General features: G+C 38.4%; 1 protein-coding gene across 3 annotated transcripts in view; it reads right to left on the bottom strand.

Moving 5' to 3' along the window:
• The window catches only part of FOXP2 (forkhead box P2), a 422240-nt gene that overhangs the window by 275707 nt on the left and 122261 nt on the right, over positions 1–24272 (bottom strand). For all 3 annotated transcript variants that reach the window (XM_051621652.1, XM_051621617.1, XM_051621633.1), the window contains exon 3: positions 16127–16210. The gene's annotated coding sequence lies outside the window, so the exon portion shown is untranslated. The remainder of the gene's footprint in view (positions 1–16126; positions 16211–24272) is intronic.

Here is a 24272-nt window from a genome sequence, read left to right as displayed (position 1 = left end):
TTTGACTTTTTTGCTGGCCACACTTCTGTTGATGCAGTTCAGGACACAGTCGGCTTTCTAGGCTGCAAGTGCGTATTGCCAGCTGACGTTGAGTTTCTCATCAACCAACTCTTCAAGACCTTCTCCTTCAGGGCTGTTTTCAATCCATTCTCCATCCGACCTGTATTTATCCTTGGCATTGCCCCAGCCCATGTACATGACCTTGCACTTGGCCTTGTCGAACTACATGCAGTTTGCACAGGCTCACCTCTCAAACATAGAATCTTAGGGGTTGGAAGGGACCTCGAAAGATCATCTAGTCCAACCCCCCCCGCTAGAGCAGGGTCACCTAGAGCACATCACACAAGAACGCATCCAGGTGGGTTTTGAATGTCTCCAGTGAAGGAGACTCCACAACCTCTCTGGGCAGCCTGTTCCAGTGCTCTGTCACTCTCACAGTAAAAAAAATTTTTCGTATATTCACCTTGAACCTCCTATGCTCCAATTTCCACCCATTACCCCTTGTCCTATCACTGGTCATCACTGAGAAAAGCCTAACTCCATCTCCCTGACACTCACCCCTTACGTATTTGTAAACATTGATGAGGTCACCCCTCAGTCTCCTTTTCTCCAGGCTAAAGAGACCCAGCTCCCTCAGCCTCTCCTCATAAGGGAGATGTTCCACTCCCTTAATCATCTTTGTGGCTCTGCGCTGGACTCTTTCAAGCACTTCCCTGTCCTTCTTGAACTGAGGGGCCCAGAACTGGACACAATACTCCAGATGCGGCCTCACCAATGCAGAATAGAGGGGGAGGAGAACCTCTCTTGACCTACTAACCACACCCTTTCTAATACACCCCAGGATGCCACTGGCTTTCTTAGCCACAAGGGCACATTGCTGGCTCATGGTCATCCTCCTGTCTACCAGGACCCCCAGATCCCTTTCTCCTACACTGCTCTCCAGCAGGTCAGCCCCCAACCTGTACTGGTGCATGGTGTTTTTCTTCCCCAAATGCAGAACTCTACACTTGCCCTTGTTGAACTTCATCATGTTTCTCCCCGCCCAACTCTCCAGCCTAAGTCCCTCTGAATGGCAGCACAGCCTTCTGGTGTGTCAGCCACTCCTCCCAGCTTAGTGTCATCAGCAAACTTGCTGAGGGTACATTCTATACCCTCATCCAGGTCGTTGATGAAGATGTTGAACAACACCGGTCCCAGTACCGACCCCTGCGGGACTCCACTGGTCACACACCTCCAACCAGATTCTGCCCCATTGACTACAACTCTCTGACTCCTTCCCATCAACCAGTTCTTGATCCATCTCACTACCTGATCTCCAAACCCATACCTGATCAACTTATCTACAAGGATGCTGTGGGAAGACAGTGTCAAATGCTTTACTGAAATCAAGGTATACCACATCTACCGCTCTACCATCATCTATCCACCTAGTAATTTCCTCATAGAAGGCTATGAGGTTAGTCAAACATGATTTACCCTTGATAAAACCATGCTGACTGCTCCTGATGACCCCCATATCCTTGATATGCCTGGAGATAGTGACAAGAACAAGTTGTTCCATCACCTTTCCAGGGATGGAGGTGAGGCTGACCGGTCTATAGTTACCCGGGTCCTCCTTCTTACCCTTCTTGTAGACTGGTGTGACATTTGCTATCCTCCAGTCCTCAGGCACCTCTCCTGTTACCCATGACTTACCAAAGATGATGGAGAGTGGCCTAGCAATGACCTCCGCCAGCTCCCTCAGCACCCTTGGGTGCATTCCATCCGGACCCATCGATTTATGGATGTCCAGATTACTCAAGTGATCCCTAACCCAATCCTCATCTACCATGGCAAACTCCTCCTCTATCTTGACTTCTTCTGGGGCTATATGAATCTGGGGCTCATGGGGAAATCCTGCAGGAGTAAAGACAGAGGCAAAGAAGGCGTTCAGCACCTCTGCCTTCTTTATATCCTCTGTCACCAGGGCTCCCACCTCATTCATCAGAGGGCCAATATTGCCTCTAGTGTTAGATTTGTTAGCTATGTATTTGAAAAAGCCCTTTCTATTATCCTTAACCTGACTTGCAAGGTTAAGTTCCAAAGAGGCTTTAGCTTTCCTAATTGCCTCCCTACATCCTCTGACAACAGACCTATATTCCTCCCAAGTGACCAGCCCCTCCTTCCATGATCTGTAGATTTTCCTTTTCCACTTGAGTTTGCCCGGTAGTTCCATTTTTAACCATGCAGGTCTCCTAGCTCCCTTACTAGATTTCCTAACCATTGGGATGCTCTGATCCTGTGCTCGCAAGAAGTGGTCCTTGAATGTTGACCAGCTATCTTGAGCCCCTTTACCTTCTAGCACCCTGTCCCATGGGATTTCCCTTAACAGTTGATTAAGGAGGCCGAAGTTTGCCTTGTGGAAGTCCAGGGTTCTGATCCTGCTGGGTATTCTGTTCCTTCCACACAGGATCCTGAACTCCACCGTCTCGTGATCACTGCAGCCAAGGCTGCCATTGACCACCACTGCTTCAACAAGGCCCTCCTTGTTGGTTAGTACAAGATCCAGCAGCGCTCCTCTTCTAGTTGGCTTGTCCACCATTTGCATTAAGAAGTTATCATCAATGCACTGGAGGAACCTCCTAGACTGTGAAAGGCTGGCTGTGTAAGTCTTCCAGCAGATATCGGGGTAGTTAAAATCTCCCATGAGGACTAGGGCCTGTAGTTGTGAGGCTGCTTTCAACTGCCTGTAGAAAGCCTCATCAACTTCCTCATCTTGATCAGGAGGTCTGTAGTAGACCCCCACAACTGTATCACCCACACCAGCCTGCCCCTTAATTCTTACCCACAGACTTTCAACTTGCCCCTCATCGGCCCCTGCACAAAACTCAATACATTCTAGCTGCTCTCTCACATAAAGAGCAACTCCACCACCTCGCTTCCCCACCCTATCTTTCCTAAAAAGCACATAACCATCCATGACCACATTCCAGTCATGTGAGCTGCCCCACCATGTCTCTGTTATTGCTACCAGATCATAACCCTTAGCCCGTACACAGACCTCTAACTCTTCCTGCTTATTCCCCATACTGCGTGCATTAGCATACAGGCATTTCAGGAAGCAAACAGAGCACTCTGGTGGGACCAAATCCTCCTCAGACCACCTGCCTTCGGGCCCTGGTGTGTTCCTCTTGGGCTTGTAAACAAACATGTCAAGTTCCCTCTGGATGACATCTTTCCCATGTGTCAATCACACCAAACAGTTTGGTGTTACCAGCAAGCTTGCCAAGGGTGCACTAAATTCCACTATCCATGTCACTGACAAAGCTGTTAAACAGCACTGGTCCCAATACTGATTCCTGAGGAACACCACTCAGCACACACCTCCACTTGCATATTGAGCCATTGACTGCAACTGTTTGAGTGTGAGTATTGAGGTAATTCCTTGTCCACTGAGAGGTCCATCTGTCAAGTCCATGTTTCTCCAACTTAGAGCCAAGGACATCATGCGGGACAGTGCTCTGAAGAAGTCATGGTAGATTATATCTGTTGCTCTTCCCTTATCCACCAATGCTGTAACCCCATCAAAGAAGGTCACCAAATCTGTCAGGCACAATTTGCCCTCAGTGAAACCATGTTGTCTGTAACCAACACCCTCCTTATTTTTCAAGTACCTTGGTATTTTGCAAGTACCAGCAAGATCTGCTCCTTGATCTTGTCAGGCAGAGGTGAGACTGCGGTTCCCTGGTCTTATTTCCTTTTTAAAAATGGGGTTTATGTTTCTCCTTTTCCAGTCAGTGGGAACTTCACCAGACTGCCACAGTGCCCCAGCTATGATAGATACTGGCTTAACAACTTCATTTGCCATTTCCCTCAGGACCCATAGATGCATCTCATCAGGTCCCATTGACTTGTGTACCTTCAAGTTCCTTAGACAGTCTCGAACATAATCCACCCCTACTCTAGGTGGTTCTTCATGTCCCAGTCACTGCCTTTGCGTTTTGTGACTTGGGCCATGTGGCTTGAGCACTTGCCAGTGAAGACTGAGGCAAAAAATTCATTGAGTATCTCAGCCTTCTCCATATTCTGGGTAACCAGGTCTCCCATATCCTTGATGTCCCTGGCCAGATGTAATTCTATCAGAGCTTTAGCTTTACTAACCTGATTCCAGGCTGCTTAGACAGTTTCTCTTTATTCCTCCAAGGATACCTGCCCTGGTTCCACACTCTGCAAGTTTAGCTTTTACATCTGAGTTTGTTCAGGAGCTCCTTGTCCATCCATGTAGGCCTCCTGGTGTTTTTGCCTGACTTCCTCTCTGTTAGGATACACCCCAACAATAGTTCTATGACTTTTCATCCAAAATGAATTTTGCACTCCATATATACATGACATTAAGCTTTTTATTACTAAGCAGTAAATCCATAGGCGAATAAATGCAAATGACAACAAATTAATACCTCTCTAACTTTGAGAACATCTTGAAAGAGATTGATATATAGAGTCCTAAGAGATGCAAAATATATGTCTTATAATTAAATGTACATGTTTCTAAATTGAATTCTGATGGCTCCAACTTTGTCAAGTCAAGCTATAGACGAATGTAACAGCAAAACAATTGATGCTTCTACACAACTCCAACATTAATCATTCTAATAGTGCTTAAGTGTTCTCATTGACAAAAAGGTCTTTGGACATTCAACTTCAACAGAAAAACCTGCAGACTTCTTGCATTTCTTTTTAAATTATAGCTCCTTACTGAGAAACTCTCGATAAGCAGTATTTGCATCATTAGCAAAGTCAAACTACTAAATTAGTATTTTTCCTGAAAAAAATAGGAAGTGGTAAAGAAAGAGTGGCAGCAGGGGTTATTAATAAAATAAGCAAAAATAAGAATGTGGTGTATTTCCCAGTCATCTTAATTATTAATGAAATTAGTATTATTTGAGTTGCTAATTTGGTGAAAAATGCTGTGAGTACAAAGAAAGGAATGAAAACGCAGAAACGCCTCCTTTACTTCACACAACCTTGAACAACACCAGTGCAAAGAGCCCAGACAAATTAGGTTTTACATTTACAAGAATTTCACAAAGTGAACGTCTAAGAGTGTGAAACCCTGCTGACAACTTTTCCAGCTTGTTCTCAACAGGTAAGAACTTCCTGCTAAAGTATCAATCAGCTCCTGATGGGAGTTACTTTAGGTAGGCCTGAGGCATAAGAAACTACAGAATTATGGCCTTTCCATAATATCACAGAAACTCAAGAAAAAGAGGAAGGGATTAAAAAAGCTTAGATATTGTTCACAATTCAAATTAATCTTTGAGCAGATGATGAGCTCTAAGTGACAGATTAATAAGGAAGCAGAATTTTCCAGTAAATGTTGCTCCTGTCCCACAACCAGGAGGATCTGTTTAGCTGAACTACAGTTTCCTCAAAGCCTCACTAATGCATGGACAAAAGGCATACATTTATTTTCAAATCTTACCCTCATTAATATAAAAGTTAAAGAGGACACATTTTTATTTTCTTACCGTTTAAGCAGAAAGCTGGTAAGTCGGGAGAGCAAATCACACAGCTAAAACCTAATGAAAAAAAATGGGCAACATATACTTGCGCATCAACTCTCCTAGAAGTCTCATTCAGTCATTTGGAAAATCCTTCCATCACACGTAAGAGACCAGACACACACGCTCAAATGGCTGGTATTACATGATGGCTCATCTATACTGATTAAGAGTAATATAATACACCTGGAAAAGCCTAAGTAAGCATGAAGCATCCTTTATGCAATTGATTAAAAAATTCATAAGAATTTTTTTATAAATGCATAGGTATTCAATTAGCCAATTAGGGACAAGCTTTATCTTTCTTCTCAAAGTATCCATAATATCCTTGACACAATCAATGAAAAAAACCAAACAAAAACAAACAAACCAACCAACTAAAACCGACAGACTACAAATCAGTTACAACTAACTACAGCTATTTAAAAATGTAAATAAAATGTGACTAGTTTAAGCAATTGTGTAATGCATTTAGACAGCCTTTTGTCATGTTATGTTTGTTTCGCTGTGTCAAAGTAAAAAAATCTGTCTTAGTAAGTATAATTATTTTAACATTTGAATGAAGCTGTTCAAGACAGAATTTTAAAACTTTCTTACACAGAGTAAGACAGAAGCAACAGTTTTTAATTTCAATAAGGAAGTTTTAAATGTTTTAATTAATGCCTTTATGCTACAGGAGTTTGTATTCCTGGTATGTATATAAACCAGTAACTCACAGAATAAGTACATAAGCCATTTTGCAAGAGGGATATACTTTTCCTTCTTTTCTTCGAATGTATGAAGATCTCCTTCAAGCTCTTACTAAATCTATTGATCTGTGAAACACACTGCACTCCAGGGAGGCAATTCACTTGACGTTATATATCAAATGATGAGATGAATAATGATCATATGATCATACCATTTGGTAATTAAATGTCTTTTTGGTAATTAAACGTCTTACAAACCTTTTTACTGACTGAACGCCAGAAAGGTCAAATAAGATCAAACCTTTTTTTTTTTTTTTCTGTTTTCAGTTCTTTTCCTATATTAGCAATACAACAGTCAAATATATCTAACAGTAGCTATAATGCTACATGGCAAAACTGAAACATTAAACATACTTTTCAATCCTGTATTACAATTTGAATACACAGAGAAATCGTTCTTTCATCCTATAGTCCTATTAGAATTTTGATTGTGAAGCTTTCAGAGAAATAGCTACTCACCAGTACAGTGCTAAAAAACTAGCAATGCTATTGGACCAAGGGAAATGAACACCACATAAAGCAAATCTAAAATATAATAAAGCACCACACAATTAAAATATATCTCCTTGATAACTTTCTGTATACTTGTAGGGATCTGATTACAGTTGCGTCTTGTAGAAGAGCAAACTAGCCACTAGCAAAAAACATCCTTAGTCTACTGAGGCCAGTATCCCTGTGTTGCCTCAAGTGCTCTTGCACAGCTAGAGCTAACTCAGAAAAGAGAGGTTTCCGGGGCAGAAGTTGAGCTTCAGAAAGAGAGAGGATTTTGACAACGTATCTAAAGAAGTAAGGCAGCAAATGAGTTTGCCAGCCAAATGGTAGAATTTTTCTGGGGAAGTCCTGCATCCATGCTGAGGACTGTCTGTTATTATGGAATGTGAGAGAGATGGGCAAGATACCTTCTTGATATCAACTGCCAGTTGCTCACAGTGCTTTATCTTTCTTTGTCTCAATGCTGAGAACGGAGGTCCAGTTTGCAAAATGAAGAGGAGGTAATTAATCACATGCTGTATCTTATGGGATCTTTTAAGTATTGGACAGGGTTTTCAAGTTCCTAAGATAATAATTTCAAAATACTGTCCTATCAAATACATTCAATAGATCTATCATATACATTTTTCAGGCCTAATAAACCAAATAAATTTTTAAAACCTTGAACTAAAAAGATTTCTGAATTGCAAAATTAAAACAATATGAAAAGTAAGATTACAGTAACATTAGTACTTCCTCAGATCTCCATTTCTCATAAAGTCCAAAAGTACAGCATTCAGCAAATCTTCAAGAGACAGAGAAAGAGCAAAAATTTATTTTTTCTAGAAGTTCAACATGCAAAATTTTTGAGAAAAATATTACTTTACTGTAACTAACTGGAGTATTCCATTATCTTTTATAATGAAAAGTAAATAACTGGGACTTCCAAAATAGAACACTTTCCCTTAGGAAAGCAAATAAACAGGTGCTCAGATCAAACTTACTTTAGGAGAATATTATGCATGTGATTTAAGCATTGACCTGTGAAAAGATGTTCTGTGGAGGCTCAAGGGCTTCAACATATGCTCACTAAGCAAACAGCTGCAGCAGTTAAGGATGCTCCAACCCTCTCCCTCCTTCCCTCACTGTTTGTTACCTTCCCAATACCAGAGCTGCCTGCTGCCACTCAGGGGCTGGTACAGTGACCATGCAAACATTCCTAAGTAACTCTTCTGCAAAGCCATGTAGCACGGTTAAAAAAGTTACAGGTTTTCCACTGAATCAGATGAGGATCCTTTCCAGTTCATTTCCATTTAGAAAGTGACAGGTTGAAGAAGAGAAAGAAGAAAGAAAACAAACACCAGTTCTGGTACAGGGGCAGTAAAGAATTTCTGAGAGACAGAAGGTACCCTGAACTGCAGACCCAGCCCCTGTTTGCTAAATAATTATGTGCTTTAGTTATTGAAAGAATTATTGACAATGATTAATCTTTCTGCAGTGAGGAGCAAGATTTACAAATGGACATGCTTATCTCCTACATTCCTTGTAACACTACTGCTCAAAAAGGTAAATACAAAATGAATCTGTCATAAGAGAAACCTTTAAATACTTTTGTACTAATTTCAGTAATCCAGTTCAACACATCAGCCTTATCTGTAAAAATAAAATAACTAATAACGCTGTCATTAATTCAGTTCACTTAACCAATAGAGAGAAACTGTCTGAGGAAGAATTTCAGTTTCAAAGTTATGAGAGAATGATGATGTAATAAAATCCTTAAGTCATTTTTTTTAATAAGTAGGAACAATCAAATCTGAGAAAAAGTGCACCTACCTAAATCTAAAGTGAAAGCCTTCGACTGGGTTGAGTATAAATTTTGTATATGTTAATTGTTTTAATTCTTTACTAGGTGATGCAAAGAGAGAACTGGATTTGTATTATGTAATAAAAATGTCTTACAGGAAAGAAAAAAAACAAATTAAAAATTAGAAAAACTAATGGCAAGTGGGCATGTACAAGGTTTTGTTATTTAAAGAAAGCAAGCTAAATATTTACCAACCTGATTGTGGTATGTACTGTTCAGATAATAAACACTAGTTTCAGATTAGCTGCAAAACTTTTAAGGCATGAGGTCACGTCTTTGTCATATCACACTAATCATCTAATTTTTAATTTTTAGTCATTAACTCCACCAAAGTAACAGAGTATTAGGCTGCAAATTCATCTAGAGAAGCACAGAAACATCTGTATGTATTTCAGCAGACCTAAAACAAGTGTTAATTCAGTTTCTCCTTCAGCTTTAATAACACGGAATTAAAATTACAGTCCATTTCTCACTAGTATGATTACCTATAAAAGTATACTTAAATGAAGAACATAGATTCTTGAGTTAAATTTCTGTTTTGTACATGCTAAAGTACCAGATCCTACACCTTATTCTTGAGAAACCACTATATATTGTTTAAACTGTAGCTTGGAGTTGTACCTTTGCAGCCTAAGGTTACATACCTGACATTTTCTTTTGCAAAATCTTCACTGGATTTGTCATAACTTTATGATTCTTCATGTAGGTACTCGAATCTATATGCTTATGTTTGGCTGTAAGGCCAGAATCACTGTATGAAAAAAAACATGAACTGTTTTGCTTCTCTACACAAATCAAGTTTAGAAAAAAAACAGTAGAAGCTCCTTCAAAAATTAAACTGTGGACATTTGAATAACGCAAAAAAAATCTGATGCAGTTAAGCACCGTTTTCCTCATCAAATCACCAGTACAAACCTATAGGGCTCTGACTGACAGCAACTGCCACTAAATAGCTGTTTTACAGACTGCATTAAAAAATCTGAGGCCTAGTTCCTAAGGGACAGAGATCTTTGTCCAGTTCCTAGATGACAGTGCCCACACCAAAGCAAAAAAAAAATCAACATTACCTCTTTCTTTGCTATATCCCATAATGAATTTTACAGAGAAGAAATCACTCCCCAAGACAGTTAACAAGCATGACTTACAAATACAAAACTCATTTAATATCAGCTTTTTAGGGAGGTTAACTCTCAAAGCAATCAAATAAACACCTATTTCATTTTCAAGATCCCACTTATTTTCAGGAATTGTATCTGCTGTTATTTCTTCTGTCTGCAGTTACTTGTACTGAATGGCTTTATTACCTACATTTGCTTTTGTGAAATAAGGATTTTTAAAAGCTAGCTCATCACATCCATCACAGACTGATTTCTGGGAAGGTAACTCAAAATCTATACCAAAAATATAGACATTTTCTTTTACCGTGTTACTGGAAAAACACAGTAAACAATAACATGATAATCAGCCCTTCAGAATTGATTCATATATGGCCAAATAAGAGAGCATTCTGAAAAAAACAGCACAAGTAAGTTCTTCTGAGAAATACTGGAAACCACTTTTGGTTAAGTTTTATAGTAATCCAAAGTAAATAACTGTTGTTGTTTCTATTTCTCTTGATAAAAATAGCTTTTTTTCTGTCTACGTCAATCTATGTTGGAGCACTCACAGGTCTCAGCATTTTCTTCAAGAATTGTGGCAATGCTTAATGGCTTTCCAATATAAATAGAGAAACCTATGAGAGAGAGAACAGACTTCTGAACATGGGAATGAGCAGAGCTTCTTTGTCTTGGGTCTCCTACCAGGGAAAGAAAAAAACCCCACGCAATTCTATGTATATAATTAAAATCTAATTAAACTAATGTTCTCTGTTTCTCCCTCCAAAAGAAAGCACATTTGAAGAACTCCATTTCATAGAAAGCAGAAAGGAACATTAAAGGGTTAAAACAGGGATTTGTGGCAGAGTTGTGTGTTCCTATATTCCCTCCACATAAAGACAAAGCTGTTGATGACCCTTTTATCCTATCGCTGAACTGAAAGAGCTCCACAAAATGTGAAAGAAGAGACTTTCTCCAGAAGAATGGGAAGCCCTGTCTTGCTGGCATACCAGTCACTAAATTTAAGTGTTGAAATTTTAAGTGTGGAACTGCTGTGAGAGTATTAAAGAGTTTGGCCAGACACACACAAACATCAGCATGGCAGCAACCAAAAAGACAAAAGAACTCTCCAGAGCACAGCTGGTGCCAGTGCTCAGCATTTTAAGTAAAATAGAGTAATCTTCCCTCTTAAAAATGTAACCAGGATGGGCAAAACTGATAATATAATTAAAATTTCTTAGAATCATTCACAATCATATTGGAAATATGATTTTGACCAGCAACATCCCTGGCACTGCACACATCAGCAAACCTAGATGTGTATTGTGGCTATCAGTGAATCTGGAAATCCATCCTTACTATGTTTTTCCAGTCTATCAGCTCCTGCAAGTCATTTTCAAATAGCTCATTCATAATTTATTTTAAACCAAATATTTGTGAAATCTCACAAGCATCCCATTGTTAAGGACTAATGGCACACTCTGTTATAATAAATTTCTGAATTTTCAAAAATACAATATAATACCGAACACATGCAAAACAGAGCAGATTTTGCTTAAACATAAATAAAAGACCAAAGTGAATAAATTTCTTATTTAAATAACTTTTCACGGTGGAAAACGGAGATTACATCTGCAGATTTGCTTCATATATTTTGAACTTGTTTTATATTTATTTCCTTTATTAACTCTAAGAGAGCTTGAGTTCATTTATTGTCCTGAACTAAAACACACATCTTGCTTTCTTGAAGAAGTGGTATAACTAGTAAGAAGGAACCCACCAGTGTGACTAAAAAGATCAGTACTCATTGTTATCCAGAAAAAAGAATGAGGTATAAGTTTTCTGTTGCATCTTAACTTGCTTATTATTATATATTATCTTATTTGTAAAAATAACTCAGATATACTACACTGCTCATCTGCAAAAATCCTTTATAAAACAGAAGTGTTGTGAAGAGTATTTGGGGCTTCTTGACTTTTACTCTAAACAGTCTGTCACAATAGCTTTAAAAGTTCAGGTTTTTCAGGTACTGTATCATACATACTTTTAGCAACTTTACTTGTAAAACTCAAAATTATATTACTCAATTATTATTAAAAACCTTTAAAGGTAACATTTTGCATTATTTCACCAAGTTGTTTCTCAAATAATATACACATGCTCAGTTAATCTCAAAGATCTTGCAATGTACTCTAGAAATATTGCCACACTGGGTTTTTAAACAAGTCTCTTAAAGAATCAGAAGCAACAAGACAATAAAATCAATATATCCATTATGCTTAAACTAAAAAAAAAACAACCCTCGGTTTGACAGAAGTAGTAATTTTAAAACCAATGGAAGTTCCACTGGAAATGATAATATTTTCAACAATTAGTTTTGATAAAAGCCATTAACAGTTTAACATCAAGCCAGCAGACATCTCTTCCTGGTATATTGTGCATAAAAAGTATTCCCATCTGTTTCTATGCTCTGGCTTTTTCATGGGTTTAAACCTGTCAAATTATTCTATTTGATTTCAGAGAATTCTCATATGGCAATCTATTTTATTTACTTTATCTTCAATAAAATGGTTGAGTGAGCATTAGCAACTATGAGACACAAGTTTCAATCAGTCCTCTGGCAAAGGCGTCAATCTACATTAGACCAACTGTGCTGTGAGCTGCAGTCAGAAAGCTGGAGTAAGACAAGGCACCGGTGAATGAGTGAGCGAGACCTAATAAAGCAGCAGTGAAGAGAGAGAAAAGTCTCCCTAGACACTTCTGTACACTGCTTATATAATGCATGTGCCTAGTTCAACACACCAGCAGCTCCTTAATAAAGCTGACAGCTAAAAAGGAGCTTCAGACTCCAACTTTATTTTACATGACAACTACAGTAATGGTCCTCTGTTCTCAAGCAGGCCACATTTAGAAACCTGTATTCAGTTCAGTTAAAAATTAAGAGTTCTCACCTCTCTTATTCATGTCACATAGAAAAAAGAATCATAAAAGTATAAAGATGCACATCATCTCTCCTCGTTCCATACAATTACTTGAACACACATGAGATTTCAACTATCTTTTCCTTAAAACTCTCTCTGCTAGAAACCGCAAAACAATGAGTGGATTTGAGCAAAAACTCATTCCTGAAGAACTTATGATTAAGGAATAATTCCAAGAGATGTGGGGTATCATTCTTAGATGCCGTGGAAATATCTCCCAAAGCACAAACTTTGTAATAAGTAATGCAAGTTCACACTGGATATGGGCTGTAAAAAGTAGATTATGGTAATAGTGTTCTTCCCAGCAAATCAGACCATTAAGAACTGTACTTATTTTTCAGCTGAATTGAAAAGCTGGCCAGTTTAAAACCATAGGTTGTTACTTTGTATAATCACAGCAATAATTTACTACCTCATAGATCCAGGCCACAAATTCGATTCTATCAATGTAAACTACTTTTTGACAAAAGTTGCCTTCAGGTTCCCCCAAACCAGTAATTTACGGTTATTCACAATCACCCTGCAAAGATAACTCAAAATTCTACAATAAAGAGTGTCTCTGTTCTCATACAATTCCATTAAAATGTAAAGTACTGTTTATGTTTCAGACTCTTCCTGGTGGAAACCAGATTGAAGACAAAGCCCATCAATTGCCTTTCAATTACTTCTTGGAAAGCAGATACTATCTTCTTCTTTCAGCATTCTGCTGTATATCCTCCTCCCCTTCACCTATAGTATCAAAACTTATTTGCCTTCTGCCTGGACACGTGGAAGGGTTAGCCTTCTTGGTGAGGAAAGCTAATGCAAATTCATTATCCAGCTGATAGAATCATTTGTACATCGATATTTCACGTCAGACATCAATATGATCACCAGCAATGAGTCCTTGAGAGAGTTCAAGTTCAGCTGCAAGGTAACTATATAAGATGTACTTTTGTACTAACCTAACTATATGATTAAGTTTGCCCTATGTAAAATAAATAAATATATATATATATGGACCAAATATTTGGTAGGTGTACAAAATGCACACATACACAACACGTGGACATGAGCCATGCTGTTCAAAGTCCTGTAGCACCAAGAAGAAACAAGAATACGAACAGTGTCTCCCCTTCCACAAATTGACAATAGAGGATGGAACAGCTAGACCAATTTAACAATAATTAATACCACAATTACAATTCAGTTCACTAACACAAAAAATACATTTAGAAAACTTCCCTAGCCTTTTTTTCAAAGCTTAATTAACTCAGAAGATGCAGGTGTAACTGGACCACTAATAGTCCCTAAAAGTGCCAATTTAAGCCACCAGTCCAAAAATTGAACTTTTTTTTTTTTTCTCTGCTTCGGTATTTTTCCAAAATGTTTACAGGTTTTCCAACTCGAAGCCAGTTTTCTAAAACCTCCACTTAAACAGTTAAGTGGATTATCGAAAGACAGAAGGCAAACAATTTTTTCTATTAATTAAAAAAGTACTCATGAATGCAATTTTATTTTTATGCATTTCTATCACTACTTTTTATGACTGAATCCAAATTTTCAATCAGTGCAGAGACATCATGTCCTGCCATAAAGAATTATCAACTCTAAATGACATGCTGAAGAACTCACTATCAGAATTTACTACTACTTCCTCATGGACTACAAAACATTCCCTCTCCACTTTAACAAATGACAAAAAATAGAAACCTGTGCTTAAAAGGCAAAAAATGTTTTGGCTTTCTTTACAGAAAGCATTTTATAGATTGTATTTAACTTAAAGTTATGGAACAAAATAATGGAGGAAACAGAGTAACAGTTACTTTCCTCCATACGACTTGAGTTCCAGACATACTGGAATTCAATAAAATGATACTGCCAAACTATTATAGATGCACAAGTCAGTATTACTGCATTTCAGACATTATTTGGAACAGAACATATCAAATTTCCAGAACAAAAAATATCCTTAAAGAAGAAATTCTCTTGTTGGCTCACTGGATTTCCCCTATTACACACTTACTACACAGTTTCTAGCAAAACAGTTATAGAAAATACTGTTGTTGCCTATGATAAAGCTATCTAGTGTTACTACAGACAACTTAACACCATACAGACATAAGTGTATGAACATGTGATAGAAATCCAGTTCTATTTCTTACCTAGAAAACAAAGAATCTGACCTTTTTTACTGTTTTCTCCATTGAGTAATGAAAAAAAACCCCACGTTTCTGCAAATATATTACAACATAGTAACATACAGTCATACACAATTTTATGCAATGCCAACAACATCTACAGTTTCACTCCACAGTGCAGTGAATACTTTGATTTAGAACATCACTAAAGTTAATATTGTGTCTTTTCTTCTTTTTATGGTTTCACCATATTCATATGTAGCCTTCAGGCCAGTGTCTTACGTCCTTGGAAAAAGGCGAAGTTAAATCAGAAGGAATCTTCCTTTCTTGTTACCCAGTGGGTAAAGACAGTCACAGTGAAACACGTACCAGAACAGTCTTGTTTTGCGCTGATTTGAATTAGGTTAAAAAGAGCCATGCTTCCTCCCAGAGGGTGAAACTTTAGAAAACTTGCTATAAACATAGTTTCAGCACTAATTACTCTCACCATCATTAATTACTTCTTTTTCTTGCTGTTTCTGAACCGTTAATTCATGAAATTGGATATATTAATATTACAGAGTATATAGGTACATTTGAATATTTCATAACACACTAGCAGTTACTGCACATGGCATACAGGGAAACAATGCACATGGACTTTGGATACAGTGATGTAAATAGAATCAACTGGGCCTGGTTCCTATTATGGTGAGTTAGTTTGTTGTTCTGTGTTAAAATCCGCACCTGAAAGATTTAGTATCAGGCACCAGTTAAGCATATTTTGCAATTTATACATTAAAATATTGCTATCCCTTAAGGAAAAGCAACATGTGCACAGTTGCAACACTCAACATACATATTAATTCTCTGTCGCAATAGCAAGCATGAAAAATCCGAAATACATGTGAGTGCCTTCCTAAGCTCTCTTAAGATAGCTGTGAAGATCAGGAAGAATTTTCTAACCAAATTAGCTTAATTATCATACTCCTAATGCATCTGATGCAATGAAAATATGCAGTGAAACTTAACTCCAGGGTTTCGGAGACCTTGGTGAGAGAACTATGTTTTCACTTATTTTTGTGGCAGGCACTGAAAAAGCATGTAGGGAAAGCGTACATTACTTAAATATTCTCCACTATCTAGTCATAATGCAAGCAGTCAAACATCTCACAGAATCAGACAAAGCAGAGATCAGCAATTAGAATATGGACCAGTAAGAAAGAACAGCCAATGTCAGAAAAAAAATAGAGTATAAATAAATAAATAAATAAATAATGATAATAATAAAGTTTTATATATATTTATGATGCTTCACCTCTACTCACCTGCTTCTTCTAAGCCTCAAAATGACCTTTTTACTTCAACCTTGAACTGGAGTGATGTCCAAAATCAATTCCAGCACCATCATCCTGACAAGACAAAAAGAAATGTTTACAGCTCTTTAGGTATCATTTAATTAAAACAAAACAGAATTTGGCTTAATCATGTCCTCTAAACAGTTTCAGATGTGCCTAAGATGATTCATATTCTGAAATATAAAGGAAGGAGTTATAGTTCTTACTTTTTCTGTTGTGACATAAAAGTTTTGGTTGAAAAACCAAGCAAAGTGAGAGAGAAGATTTTCTTAACAAGCAGTCAGCTTAAAGAGTAAATTCGCTGTAGTCCACAAAGAAATACAATCGTTCATAAGGTTTCTGCCTTGAAGTAAGTAGAAGGACAGATAAGGCATCACTCAAAATTGTCTTTTTTTTTTTTTTTCTATTTTTATTATTAAAGTACCTAAAGGCAAACAAGAGGGATGCTTCCCTGAAGTAGTTTGTTCCAGACAGTCAACTGCACTCAGTACCAGTACCAATAAGATCACAGGGTCATCTGAAGTAAGGAGCAGAGCTGGGAGACAGCATGCCAATGAAATTTAAATCTATATGCATTTTATGAAGGACAAAAGGACAAGTACAAATAAAATAAAAAAAACAGCTTTGAAACTGAGAATGCAAGACTGCATTGAAGGGGGAAAGTTGGACAAGGCAGAAGAAACAAAGACCATGCAGGTCTGTAGAAAGTATATTTCAAAAATACATCTAGACCTGAGCACATTTCACTTTGCTGAAGTCAACTGGCACAGATAACACTGCATCTATGCCAGTATAGTCACATATGCTCTGAAACAGAGGGGCTGCATGCAAGCCATCTAATGTAAATGATCGAATAAATGTCTGAGAATTTTCTGGAACAAGTTTAGTTTGCAAAGACCAAAACTATGGCAGAGACCTGGAAATGTTTCCAGGTATCCTTTACTTTACTAATACAGACATAGTCTTCATGCCTGAAACTCTGCTACTTCTGAAGTTGATCCTATCAGCCTCTCACTGGTGCCTCTTGGCAATTCTCCCTTGCTGACAAGGTCAGACAGAAGCAAAACTGAAGAGTAAAATGAATGTAGAATTTCATAAAGAAAAGACTGCTTTCCTAGAGTTAAATAAAAATAAAATAAAATAAAAAATTTCCAACTGGCATTATTAATACACACTTTGTTACAAGATGTTTGGACATTTAAAAGAGCTGCAGTTCTAACTTCTTCCTTTGTTTGTAGATTGTAACAAAACCTGCTGGGAAGGTCAAAGTTCTTAGAAAACTGAAAGCTACTTGGCAGCCTCTGTAGTACAGCAAGTGAAGACAGAAAAGCGAAGAATGACAGGCTGGAGAAATAAACACTACGTGAAACCCCTGCACAGTAGGACAGCACTGGGAAATGAGACGGAAATCTTATAAGCTCTTAATGCAAAGAGAAAAAAGAACAAAATGTTAAAAACAGGTAAGGATCCTAAGGCAAATATGAGGAGGTGAAGATGTGTGGCAATTCTTAAAAGTTGTTGAAAAGTAAAAAATGTCAGTGAAACTTTGCTTGGTGGTCATGTGGCCACCCTGGATCTAGAATGGAAATGCCCAACCAAAAAAAAAGCATTCACCTTGCTCTCGCATTGCCCATTAAAAGCTTGAAGGTGTAGCTATGCCTCTAAATCTTTGAAGTTTCTTGTGCTCTTGAAGTTGAGACAGAAATACAGCTTATGGTTATTTCTTCAACATTTCTTCTACATGTTTTTTGTTGACAGATACTAATATGTCAGCCTCAAATATCAATATTCTGTATTTCCTTTTTCCTTATATTCCTTTGTGCTAAACAAAATTCAAATAATCATTTTCTTAGCTTGAATCCTATTAAAAAACACACTCTGCTTCAGTTCAGAAAGAAACCCAAGATAGCTACAATATAGAAAATCTTACCTCAAAACCTTGAAAGTTTACAATCATATTCACAGAATTTGGAACCAAAGCCTGAAAAGCGTCCTGATAGAATTTCTTTTTTAAATGCAGTTGCAGTGGATAAAAGTTCAAGCAATTCTGGCAGCTCAATATAGTATTGTTTACTCAGGCGGGAACACTCACCATCTGTACAGTAGAATACAACTGAACTGGAAGTTAGCTGCATGCCACCAGTCTTTGACTTCCCATTCAGGTCCCTAAAATTTGAGTCAAGCAATCAAATACCACAAACTTCTGTAAAATCTCAGAAAGGAAAAGTGAATTGGTCAAAGACCAAATTAATTTGATAGGTAGACACTCATTAAAATATAGATGTAGAGGTGTCCTGGTTTAAGCCAAGATGAAGTCCATTTTCCTTCAGATTTTTTTTTTCCTTCAGTAAGCTTTCTTTTAACTAGTAGCAGAGTGTTCCAACTAAGACTGATAATGGTGGAATGTCTTCCTAACTTCTGGGTCTCCAAGGACCTTCACTCTGCCAGCTCAGACACTACGGGGCCATCTATGACCCCCCCATAGGAGGCTGAATTAGACAGACAGCAAAATTGGCCAGAGATATTCCATTCCATGTATCTACGCAAGCTCAGAGGAAGGTCAGAGATCACAGAAGACAACTTCCTTCCTGCTTCTTCTTCCCTTCTCTTCCATCCATGGCTGGTGTCTGGGGAGGACTCCGTCCATCCAGCACCATCGACCCCTGGGCTTGAAGCTCTCCTGACCCTCATCACTCTCTGCTTTCTCCAGCAGTAGTCCAGGATTATTCAGGACTGTTCCCAGCTCAGGAGATGCTGTGGGAGTTGCTGGGAGTGGGGCGAGGCAACAGGGGTTCTGTACATTTCCTGAACATTTTTATATAATTGTATATATTTTCTTAAATCGTTAGTGTTTAATTAAAGCTGCGTAGTTTAGTTTTCAATCCAGTAAACTCTTTTTCTCTCTCTACTTCCCTACCTGGGTGGGAGGGGGAGGGGATCGAGAGCACTGTTGTCAAACTGAGTCAAACGGTGACAATAATTTATTGGTGCCCAATGTGGGGCTCAAACCCATTACGCTGAAATCAGTAAATGGAAAATTGGCTTCATCCTGGCTCAAACCAGGACAAGAGGAATTCTAATATTTTTTTTCTCCAAATGATAAAATGGTGACAGATCCATTTTCTACACTGAAAACGGTATGTAGTTGGTAGCATTTTGTCAGAAGATATGCTGCACTTTTTATAAATAAAGCATTACTCATTACAAGTATATTTTGCCCACCTGGATGAGGGGATCAAGTCTACCCTCAGTAAATTCACAGATGACACCAAGCTGTCGATCTGCTGGAGGGTAGGAAGAAGCTGCAGAGGGACCTGGACAAGCTGGATCAGTGGGCTGAGGCCAACGGTATGAGGTTCAACAAGACCAAGTCCTGGGTCCTTCACTTTGGCCACAATAACCCCATGCAGTGCTACAGAATGGGGGAGGAGTGGCTGGAGAATGGCTGGGCAGAGAGGGACCTGGGAGTACTGGTTGACAACTGGTTGAACATGAGCCAGCAGTATGCCCAGGTGGCCTAGAAGGCCAATGGCATCCTGGCTTGCATCAGGAATAGTGTGGCCAGCAGGACTAGTACACAGCACTGGTGAGGCCTCACCTCAAGTACTGTGTCCAGTTCTGGGCCCCTCACTTCAAGAAGGATACTGAGGTGCTGGAGCAGGTCCAGAGAGCAACAAGGCTGGTGAAGGGACCAGAGGGAAAGTCTTATAGGGACAGGCTGAGGGAGCTGGGGTTGTTTAACCTGGAGAAGACCAGAATCAGGGGGGTCTTTATCACTCTCTACAGCTACCTGAAGGAAGGTTGCAGTCAGATGGGGGCTGGGCTCTTTTACTGGGCAACTAGCAATAAGACAAGAGGGCATGACCTCAAGCTGCTACAGAGGAGGTTTAGGTTGGATATACAGAAGCACTTCCTTACAGAGACGGTGATCAGACATTGGAATGGACTGCCCAGGGAAGTGGTGGAGTCACCATCCCTGCAGGTGTTTAAGGAAAGGCTGGATGTGGCTCTTGGTGCCATGGACTAGCCGACGCGGTGGTGTTAGGTCACAGGTTGGACTTTATTATTTGAGGTCTTTTCCAGCCTCAATAATTCTGTGATTCTGAGCACAACTAACAGAGATTTGCTCTTAACTGTGTAAATCGTCATGGTTATTTCAGAAATCACTGAAGTATACAAATAATTTAATTCAAAATGAAGGCCAAATTCATTCTTAGATTAAGATGTTCCTTTGAAACTTGACTTAAAAAAATACATTGTCCACGTGCTGCAAACCATTCCCTTTAATGGATTAATGTATTTGTTGCACTCTTCCCTTAGCTCATTTTACATTCAGATCACAAGCCATTGGGATAAGTTCACTTGATACATGCATGAACACTGCCTCTATGACAACATTTTTATTTGAAACCACGTACTCTTATTCACTATCCTACCTTGTTGGTGGTCTTCGCTCTTTTTTAAAATGTATAGAGCCCCACTAAAATGCACTACAGCTCTTAAACATCTATAGTATTTGACACATCAACTGCCATTCCAATATGTCTCTGTTTCACTTAAGACCTACTTGTTTGCATTTTTGCTATAGGAGAAATGGTTCAAACTGCCCATTACTTCTTCAAGTGCATATTTTCTACTCACTAAAGCATTCAGGAATTTTTTAGAACATGGCTGAGGGCCACCTATGTAAGGCATATTTAGATATACTTTTTTTGAGTCAGATTATAGATTGGGCCAAAGGCACAACTGGTTTTAGTAACGCAAGAATTACCTGCTAGAGAGGCTGATTACTATTTTAAAGGTATACACATTCACTGGCATCAATAGCTTCCACCTTTCCATCATATAGCCCTCCCATATAATTAAAACCAAAAGAAGACGTAATTCATAACTGGACTCCTAAGCAAGACTTAAATTGTACTGTGTTAACGGGGCATCTCAAATTTTAGTTGAAAATGTATCATTTACACACAATCTATAATGTGTATCTTCTAAAAGTATGAAATTAAAATGTTTGAAGTTACTTAATAGTCAGACGATATATTTTTAGTTATATTTAAACTACTTCAAGACATTTAATTCACACAACAAATACTCATTTTCAAATAATATTATGTAAAGTACAGAACTGCAAATAGGAAAAAAATACTCCTTCCTGAACCCAAGAACTGAGTTAAGACAGTTTCAGTGACAGAAATACTCAGAAGCTCATAACCAAATGAGCACTACTGAATGCCATTAGGATTAACAAGGACGCGCAAAATAATTTCATAGTTATGTTTTATAATCATTCCAAAGTTAAATGAGCCTATGAAAAGACTTTCATTCCACTGTGATCTCATTAGTCTAGTTCTACACGCTACTCTACTACTTAAGACAAATGAAGGATGGATTTTGTTATGTTACCAGCAGGTCCAAACAGAAGTACTGTGGTGGTGGGAGAAGCAACTCATTTTTCACCTGGCACAGAGTAAATAAAGAATTCCTGAGTGCTTCTTGAGCTGTCAACCTTCTCCAACTATGTATTTTCCAAAATTTTTAATAAATGGTAGGTACTTACAAAATTTCACATTATATTCTAGACCACTAAAATTAGTTTTTTACAACATGCAATTTGCTAATAAAAATATTTACACTCAATCATAACAACATGCAACAATGCAAAGAAATAGGTCAAGGAAATAACAAGATTTACAGAAAAGCATTAAAAGTTTAGTATATAATGCTTTGGAAATTGGTTAGTGGCAGACAAAAATCAGGACATGGACTAAATATATCATCTACTTCCAGTATGTCCCATTCACTGATGCACAGGTTACATATAACTCCTCTTGGGGTGGCAGGGCTAGGGAGGGAGGGTGTTTCATTTAGGTCTTCATTCTCTTTGTCCCAGTGACACTCCTGAAGATTAATAGGACACTGTGCTTATCAAGGCACACTGAAGAAAATGGAGACAGTACAACTAAACAGGAAGCCTGAAGCAAAGGAAAAATCATCCCTCCTCAGCTTTCTTTTCCAAAACCTCCACAGCAGCATTGTCTGAATAGTTGGATACACAGACTAAATCACCCCTGAGGCAGGTCTAACTTGCTTGACCTGCACTTACATTATAGATAACCGTGTTGACACTAATCTTATAAGCATGCATGATACCAATATTATATTCATGGAGATCTCTGTACAATTTATCCAACGTACACTGATACCATGCCTTACTTTATCTTCAGGCATGTCTGTCTTTCTTCTGAAAACATATAATTTATTTTAAGACAGCTCAGTGAAGAACCACTTTCCACTTGTTGAGTTTTCTTATCATAATAAACTGCAGCAACCTAAAGTAATTAGGGGAGAAGAATATAAACCAAAATGAAAGCAACAAACTCTTCCTAAACAGTTTGACCTACAATACCACAAACAAAATGGCACTGCAATTCTGTGAAGTATTTCCAGAATATTTTTTTTTTTTCTCCCTTTTCTTATATAACATGATCAGAAGGGAATCAGGAATATATCGGATGAGAACACAAAAGTAACAACTTTAAAAAGCATGATCTTTTAAAAGCACATTTATGATGATCATCCTGGGTTGTCTTACATATCTAGTTTGTTCTTGTAAGAAGTATATACAAATTTATAAATCAGTAACACAAAGTCAAAAAGCACCTGACCTCTCTGCCATGATGCACGCACCATTTCACAGACTCATTCACTCACACTAGGAGGTTGTCTAGTCCAAACTCCTGCATAAAGCAGCAGTTGAATTTATGCTGGGTCACTTAGTATATCAGCTACATGCATCTTCAAAAGTTTCAAAAAGGGTGACTGCACAACCTGGCTTCTCTAGGCAAGGTTCTGCTGCATAATTGTCCTTTCACTGAAAATCTTTTCCTTTATGTTGAAAAAACCAAAACAAAACAACTCTGAGGATAATGGATGAGTGGGGAAAAAAATCCAGACAAGCAAAGGTTCTGAGATGAGTACTGAGGCAATCTCCTTCCAGAAGAGCCATCATGAAAATTAAAGACAGGTAACTGTCTCACCAATTGCTGTCATCTCCATTAGTTGACTGTTCATACACCTGCTAAGTAGGTGTTTCTCACTCTGGCCTGACAGTGCCTTACTCCCACTTAGAAACTCATCATTCATGCAATTTTTTCTTCATGAAAGGAGAAAAACATGGGGCTTCCATGCCTTACCAGGGACCAGTTTGGGCACTTCATGGGACTGCTTACACTGCTTATGAGGTTGGTTCAATACTGATATGACCACCATTGTTAGCTACAGACAGTTGTCCCAAAATAAATGTCTGTAACATAATCGGATTCTTGCAGAGGTCCCTACTTAAAACTGACATTTGGCATTACTTCATTTATGCTTCTTTTGCAAAGAAGTGAGTGTTATGTCTTTGATGGCATCTTTCTTCTCAGAGACGCTGACCAGTGACCTGATAAAGAGGCCTCTCTAGAGGATGCCGTCCACATTTCTCTGTCACCCACTCCTTGGTCCCCTACTCAGAGCTACTTTGAACTGTAGGAAGAAAACTATCCATACAGGCCAGTCCTCCATACAGACACAAATGCACAAACAAGTCTTCAGCTATGCTGTATTTTCATATAGAGAACTTCAGGTTACTGGGCAAAGTCAAAGATTTAGGTTTCTTCACAAAAATTAGAGCATGACTGCTCTTTACTAACAGATCTATCTGGAAGTGAACAGTTCGTTCACATCAAACAACCCAGAGACTCCTCTGGTGGTACTCCTCAGTGGTACGACAGAAGATAACACTGAGAAAGACAGAGCACATAAACATAAGCCATATTCTGAACCAATCCCTAAAGACACCTAAGAAACAGAGCACCTTCATAACACTGAAAAATGTCCCTGTAAGTATGGCAGATAAATATTAAGACCGTTAGATATTTCTTCCTGTCTTGTACAAGTACATGTCACATCTGGGTATGACCCAAAGCAAATTTCTAGCCACAGTCAATAACTGCTTTGATGTAGATTGGTATCTATGTCCTTGAAGGGGCAATGAAAGCCATAAAAACCCCACTGCTATTTCAAGGAGGGTCACTGAATAAAAATGAGTAGGCTTGTTACAAGGAAGGGAGAG

This window comes from Apus apus, chromosome 1 (assembly GCF_020740795.1).
Source record: "Apus apus isolate bApuApu2 chromosome 1, bApuApu2.pri.cur, whole genome shotgun sequence".
Taxonomy (NCBI): domain Eukaryota; kingdom Metazoa; phylum Chordata; class Aves; order Apodiformes; family Apodidae; genus Apus; species Apus apus.
This window is presented reverse-complemented; position numbering and strand designations above follow the sequence as displayed.